The sequence below is a fragment of the Callospermophilus lateralis genome, unplaced genomic scaffold (assembly GCF_048772815.1).
Source record: "Callospermophilus lateralis isolate mCalLat2 unplaced genomic scaffold, mCalLat2.hap1 Scaffold_452, whole genome shotgun sequence".
NCBI lineage: Eukaryota > Metazoa > Chordata > Mammalia > Rodentia > Sciuridae > Callospermophilus > Callospermophilus lateralis.
This window is the reverse complement of record NW_027514400.1, coordinates 747,884-756,100: the sequence shown is the minus strand read 5'-3', so window position 1 is coordinate 756,100 and position 8,217 is coordinate 747,884.

Sequence of the window (8,217 nt, the reverse complement as noted above, 5' to 3'; positions counted from 1 at the left end):
ACACACAGAGATATTAAAAAGTAGCAATATATATGCCAATCGAAATTCATCATGAAATACACTTCATACACAGATCCAAAAATATTTATTTCACTGAACATGGATCTATGTATAATGTTGTTCAACTAGGATGCTCACACATAGTTTGAATTTTCAGTTCCAACAGCGTTTAGGAGGAGTGATCTCTTCTCACAATTTGTATTTGCCAAGTCTGCCACCTCACAAAAATGTACGTGTGGTACCAGGTAGGATTCTATATGTGCATATAAAAATACATGTGCTGAATAGGCAACAGAGAAAGAGAGACAGGTATTCACATATTTGATACCTTTCAAAACACATGGAGAACTATTTCAATTAAAAATTGACCAGATTTATAACACCTACCCTTTATCATGCAATTAGAGGAGAAGAGTTAGAAAATCTGTAATTACATATCTGGAATGTAAAATACTCAGGAGTTCACAACCTTGGAAGTTGTAGAGGAGTTTTCAAAATAAGGGACAGGATAAACACTCCACATTCATGGAACACTGCTGGCCTAAAGACTTCTTGAGATAATGCCTCTGAGGTTGGGCACTTGAAATATATGTTGCTGTCAGGAGATTTAGCTTCCTTTGTAGTGATACCATCAAAGATGGGTCTGCATTTATCTGACCTGGAGGACATGGTTTCTTATTTTTCCATAGAACTGAGGCAGCAGTGCTGAATTCTCTCTTTGTAGGTAAACTGTGGCCATGGGGGATAAGTGTCTCGCCATCTTGACTGTGAAGCCAATTGGTCAACCTACAATTTTCGTGTTGTTTTTTCTGCTGCACTGGAATTTTGGTATTTGCTTCATGAAATACAAGGAGTTTAACAGGGAAACAGTGCTGGAGCTAGTTCTGTCACGTTTGGAGGGTCAGGGTCTGAAGGAGAATTCACCAACCAGGCTTCAATCCAACATAGCTTGCCCACTTGTCCATAGCAAACTGATTCTTAACATTGCCCTGTAACCTCTCCATATAACAAGATGCCTTTACATATAAGGGTGTGCTAGCTGCACCGTGTCAGCCACAAGTCATTTGGAAGTCAATGTCAGATCCCCATGGCCCCACCACGGATCTTTTATCATACACCTGCACACCACAGCTCTGGGCTCACTTTTCAGCAGGCTCCAACTTTCTGGCATCTCTGTTCCTCACAATTTTCAAGAAACCCAGTCAGTCAAGGCACGGTATGGTACACACATGATCAGCAACAAGACATCCAAAGGTTCTCCAGTGCCACCTGCTCAGGGGAATTTCAAAAATTTCATGGTATTTACCAAGCCATTTTTTAAAGGATGAAGTAGTAGGCACTGTGGATTTCAATTCATTCAGGAACCATTAAATGTTGAGGAAGCTCATTTCAATGAAATCTCTAAAGGACTTTAACAGGTAAGGCTTCCAAAAGAGTGGCCAAAATACACATATATTTCATATTTTGAAAAATCTGGAGAGTGTCTATATATATATATATATATATATATATATATATATATATATATATACACACACACACACACACACACACACACACACACACAAACACATACACACACAGACATTAAAAACTAGCAATGTATATGCCAATCGAAATTTATCGTTAAATATATATCATCCATGTATCCAAAATTATTCATTTTACTGAACATGGATTTATGTATAAAATTCTTCAACTAGGAAGCTCATCCATAGGTTGAATTTTCAGTTCCAACAGACCAACAGAGTTTAGGAGGAGTGATCTCTTCTCACAATTTGTATCTGACAAGTCAGCCACCTCAGAAGAATGTACGTGTGATACAAGGTATGATCCTATATGTTCAAATAAAAATTCATGTGCTGAATAGGAAACAAATAAATTTGGGAGACAGGAATTCACATATTTGATAAATTTGAAAACACATGAAGTACTCTTTCAACAAAAAATTGACTAGATTTTTAACTCCGACCCTATATAATGAAAAAGGTAATTCCAACTGTACACCATGCCTCCTCTGATTTGCTTGTATTTCTATTCTGTTTGAGTTATTTTTCTCCATCATATTAGGATTAGTATTCAGAGTCTAGTAGGGTATGGGTTATTGTCAGGGATTCAGTATTTTGAATGGAAAATTGGAAAATGAATCCAATGTGTATGCAAATATGTGCTAAACAAAAATTTTCCCACTCTTAACCAGAACAATGCCTTGACATTACCTTGGCCCCAAGTAACGCCTTTAGAGGAGATGAGTTAGAAAATCTGTGGATACATATCTGGAATTGAATATGCTCTGGAGTTTACAACCTTGGAAGTGGAAGAGGAGTTTCCAAAAGTAAGGGACAGGGTAAACACTCCACAAACATGGATCTCTGCTGGCCTAAAGACTTCTAGAGAAACTCGCTCTGAGGTTGGGCACTTGAAATATATGTTGTTGTCAGGAGCTTCTGCTTCCTTTGTAGTGAGACCATCAAAGCTGGATCTGCATCTATGTGACCTGGAAGACATGGTTTCTTATTTACCAATGAACATGAGGCAGCAGTGCTGAATTCTCTCTTTGTGAGTCAACTGTGGCCACTGTGGCTAAGATTCTCCCTGTGTGGACTGTGAAGCCATTTGGTCTTCCTCCAATTTTCGTGATGTTTCTTGCTGCTGCACTGGGAGTTCGGTATTTGCTTCACGAAATACAAGGAGTTCAACTGGGACATACTGCTGGAGGGAGTTCTGTCACGTGTGGTGGGACACTGTCTGCGGGAGAATGCACCAACCAGGCTTCTCTCCAACATAGCCTGCCCACTTGACCACGCAACATGATTCTGAACATTGCCCTGAAACCTATCCATATTACAAGATGCCTTTACATATAAGGGTCTGCTGGCTTCACCATGTCTGTCACAAGCCATTTGGAAGCCAATGGCAGATCCACATGAAATCACCACAGATGTTTTATCTCAACCTGCCCACCACTGCTCTAGGCCCACTACTCTGCAGGCTCCATCTTACTGGCATCTCTGTTCTACACTATTTTGGTGAAACCCAGTCAATCAAGGCTCTGTCTGGTATACTCACGATCAGCAACAGAATATCCAATGGTTCTCCATTGCCACATGGTCATGGGATTTTCAAAAATGTCATGGTATTCATTGAGCCCATTTTTCAAGGATGAAGTTGGAGGCACTGAGGGTTTCATTTAATTCATTTAATTCAGTAACGGAAGCTCATTTCAATGAAGCTCCGGAGGACTCTCACAGGCAAGTCTTCCCAAAGAGTGGCCAAATGGTCACATGAATCCAGGCTCATTGAAGTCTACAATGTGAAGTCCATGTGTGTTTAGACTCTCAAATATGGCTGCCAAGTCGTACAAAATAATATCATATGATATTCTGGCTGAGATTCCAGGTGCTCTGAAGAAAGCCTTCCTGGGCCTAGATCTCAGTTTCCAAGGGCGACTCTCATGTGTGGACTTTTAATACCCCAACAAAATTCATGGCAATACTTCTCTGAGGTCAGTTCCAGAACTCAGCCTCTATTAGAAATAACACCAGAGTTCAAACCCATTTGGACCCAGTCTTCTCTTCCTACCACCACACAAATGACCACAATTAAAACCAAAACACTCCCACATGGCCCTCATCTTCTTATATATTGGTACTCATTAAAACTCTGGCTGGAGGTGTCCATGAGGGGCTTAGCCCAAGACAGTGTCCAAAAAAAGCTCCCATGCTCCTCATTTTCCTCTAGTCAGGGTGGCCTGGACACGCTTCCTGTGAACCAGGAGTGATCAAATAGGTCTGCCATTAATACTGCTTCGCTTCTACAGTTTGAGGCCTACTGACTGTGCGTTTTAGATTCTTTATGTGAATTGGAGTCATGAGAAAACCCAAGCACCTATGGGCTAGCCTCTGCAGGGCTTTGAAAATTTACCTGACACAAAGGATCCCTATTCTCACATAATGGAAGTCAGGAACCTTACAGAGGAAGGTGAGAGACTCTACCCACATTGACTGCTCTTTTGGCCATGTTGGTTTTGGATGCACACCTGGGATTTTTCTTTAGATCTATCATGTGCTGCAAGTCTAAACCACAGCCTCACACAGGGCCAAGAGGGTGATTCAGACACATCCCTTTCCAAAGTAATTAAGCAAAGAGCCACAGGTGATGCCCATTCATTTCCATTTGAAAACTGTTTTTTTCAGGCTTCACAAAGGGGTGGCCTGAGCCAAAGACATTCCTGACATTCAGGGCAACAGAACAATAGGTAAACAAAAGGCCCAAAGCAGGGTTTCACCACTGAGGCATTCTTGGTTACACTGATATCTCAGTTTTCAGAGATGCTCCACATTCCCTTCAGCTCTCAAGTACATGGCCTTGTCACAGAGCTTTGAGGTGGTACATATTCTGGACACAAAATCATGAGCCTATTCTGGAGTGTAAGCAGAATTCATGAAGAAAACAGAAACTTAGGAAGATAGCAGGTGTTGCCCATCCTTAAGGCAAGTTGCAGTACATTCATAAATTGCACAGGATGAATGCTGGGAAGCTTTCTACTAGATAGGACTCATCCATTGATGCATTCTCTTTTGTAATGTCTACAACAATTGATACAGTGGGATACACAAACATAGAAATATTTGCCTCGTCAAATGACTTACTAGAAACAGTTCACTCCAAACAAAACAAACCGCCTTTCCTACCTATTGTCAGAACATGAGACAAAACCACAAACACACACTTATTCTCACAAAGACGCCTCCTTCCCCCAAGTAGGTCTGTGACTATCTGGAGTGTCCTCTGACTGGTGGGCCATACTATGTTTCCCAAAAAACGCTTGTCCTGTCTCAGATCTGGTCTCCTTGGCCAACACTGTGAAATTTTCAGAAGCCAGTGGTGAGCCACTACCTGCTTTCTCAGGAAATGCCCCTCTTCAGAGCTTCCCTGGCATTTGGCCATTCTAACATCAGTAGTTACCAAGAAAGACTGACTCTGTCCTTGGTAAATCCGAACAAGTGAGACCACTGGGACTGGGACTCGGACTGACTATGGGTTCCTGGCTTCCTGGATCCCAAAGTCAGAGAGTTCCCTCACCAAGTAACTCCAGTCAGGTCACCTGCACACCACTTCTCTAGCCCCACTTCTCAAAATACATGGATAACTATTCCAATTAAAAACTAACTAATTTTATAACACCTACCTTTTATCATGCAAAAAGCAAGTCCAACTATACAACATGCCTCCTCTGAACTCCTTGTATTTCAATTCTGTTTGGGTTATTTTTCTTCATCATATTATGATTAGTAGGCAGAGTCTAGTGGGGTATGGGTTAGTGTCAGGGATTCAGTATTTTGAAAGAAACATTGGAAAATTAATCCAATGTGTTTGCAAATATGTGCTACACAAAAGTCTTCCAACACTCAATCAGAACAATGCCTTGACATTACCTTTGCCACAAGTAAGACACAATGAGAGGAGAAGAGTTAGAAAATGTGTGAATACATATCTGGAAAGGAAAATGTTCAGGAGTTCACAACCTTGGAGGTGGTAGAGGAGTTTCCAAAAGTAAAGGACAGGGTAAAAACTCCACAACCATGAAGCTCTGCTGTCCTAAAGACTTCTGGAGAAACTGCCTCTGAGGTTGGGCACTTGAAATATATGTTGTTGTCAGAAGCTTTAGCTTCCTTTGTAGTGAGACCATCAAAGCTGGGTCTGCATCTATGTGACCTGGAGGACATGGATTCTTATATTCCAATGAACATGTGGCACCAGTGCTGAATTCTCTCTTTGTAGGTAAACTGTTGCCACTGGGGGCTAAGTGTCTCCCCGTGTGGACTGTGAAGCCATTTGGTCATTCTCCACTTTTCGTGTTGTTTCTTGCTCCTGCACTGGGAGTTTGGTATTTCCTTCGTGAAATACAAGGGGTTCAACTCAGAAAAAGTGCTGGAGGGAGTTCTGTCACCTGTGGTGGGTCAGCGTCTGCAGGAGAATTCAACAACCAGGCTTCTATCCCACATTGCTTGCTCCCTTAACCATAACAACCTGATTCTGAACATTGCCCTGGTATTCTCCATATAACAAGATGCCTTTACATACAAGGGTCGGCTGGCTGCACCATGTCATTCACAAGCCATTTGGAAGCCAATGACAGATCCACATGAAAAAAAAAAAACAGATGTTTTATCACACAACTTCACACCACTTCTGTAGGCCCACTACTCAGCAGGCTCCAACTTAATGTCATCTCTGTTCTATACCATTTTCATGTAACCCAGTCAGTCAAGGCACTGTCTGGTACACTCATGATCAGCAACAGGACATCCAAAGGTTCTCCAGTGCCACCTGGTCATGGCAATTTCAAAAAATTCATGGTATTTATCTAGCCATTTTTCAAGGATGAATTTAGAGGCACTGTGGGTTTCAATTCATTCAGGAACCATTAAATGTTGAGGAAGCTCATTTCAATGAAAGGTCTGGAGAACTCTTGTAAGGGTCAGGTGAAGCATGAGAGAAAGAGACCACCAAGTGACGCACTCATGCAATTTGCAGAAGGGGATTTATTGAACCAGCATGCTGGGGCTCTGTGCCCACTCAAGAAGGTAAAACAGCCCAGAGCCCCGAGCAGGAAATGAGCACTGCTTAAGTACACTTTTAGGAGGTCGGGGATTTTACATATATCACAGTCTCCTTTAACAAATCATTACACACCACGGGAAAATTAAGCAACAACTCCTAAACATGATTAGTTCATTCATTGGCGGGAAAAGGTCAGGCTAGAGTGATAGGTCATTTCTAAACGGGTACACATTCAAACGGATTGGTTTTAGGGCCTAAAGGACTACATGAACAGTTACACAGAGTCCCAAGTTGTTGGAGAACCAGGGAGTCAGTGGGAATATGAACTGGGCAGTTCCAGTATTGTCCTAACAGCTACAGGGTTTTCAGGTTCTGCAGGTAGCATAGAAACCTAACAATACCTAATCCTTTACATTTTAACTCAGACCTTGCAGCTTAGAAAGTTTACAACACCCGGTCTTTTACCCTTTAACTTTTACGCTTTACCTTCAATTTCTTTTACCCTTACATTTCCCACTCCTTTTTTTCTGACTACTTTTAATCTTAAAAGTAATGCATCATGATTATTTAAGGGTTTCACATTTCATGAGTTGTTGTGCATTCCCTGGAATCATTTTCAGCATGGCTTCCATTTTAGATTTCACTCGGTATTAGACCCCAATTTATCTAACTACACTGACTACCTAACTTTAAACCTGGCTTCATTCACCCCCCCTCTAATTTGGGAATTCCTTCCTGCTGTAAGGAAGGGGGGGCAAAGAGAATCTTTCTGGCTTCTTCAGGCTGAAAAGGGATGATGTGGGGAAAGCAGTTTGGAGTCCACCTTTAACAATCGGGTCTATCGAGTGGTCCATGATAAAAGTTTAATTGAGAAGTATTAGGCTGGAGGGCCATTCGAGTGATGGGTGGTCTATAAGAGAAACAAGAATTTATTAATTTACTGGAACCATATTGATGCAGCAATAAATGTCACAGCACAGGAATATGCCAATAAGTATAATGGCCAAGACTGAGACTAACAATGTTTTTTAGCAGGAAGTACCAAGAACCAGAAGCTAAGATATTGTTTTCATGACAAAGTTGGTGAGGACATGCTTCTATCTGAGCATGTAAATCTTTAAGGATAATTGTCACCTTGCCAGAAATGTCAGGGATGTAAACACAACAACTAACATTTAGGTTTATAGATGTCTTTTCCTTTAAGATATAATGTAATAACTTAATGTCATCTGATCTTGCAAAATCCTTTTACTAGTATGACCTGTGTGTCTAATAGAGAAACCTTTAATTCTGTTAGGGCTGGATAACCACACTAGCAAACACCAAGCCTACCTGTGTAGGTTAGGAATATCTGTGGGCATTAAACTAAAAACTACTCTGGCAGTTCCTTTTAATAGTTATCAGGCATTCCCGTCTGAGAATCGCTTTTGTAGCCTCCAGTTTACTTATTTTTGGAAGTTACATTTAACTATTATTATCATTTAAAATTTCCAGGAACAACTGTGCTTTGGCTTTAACTGTCTTTGCTAAGTGTTTAAGATGAAGCAAGTCAAACTGACTTTTGTTCTTATCTATTGTCAACAGTCAGCTGAGTTTCCCTGGGAGTCCTCAGGGGAACTTTATAGCAGCTTCTCAGTTCTGCTAGTGCCA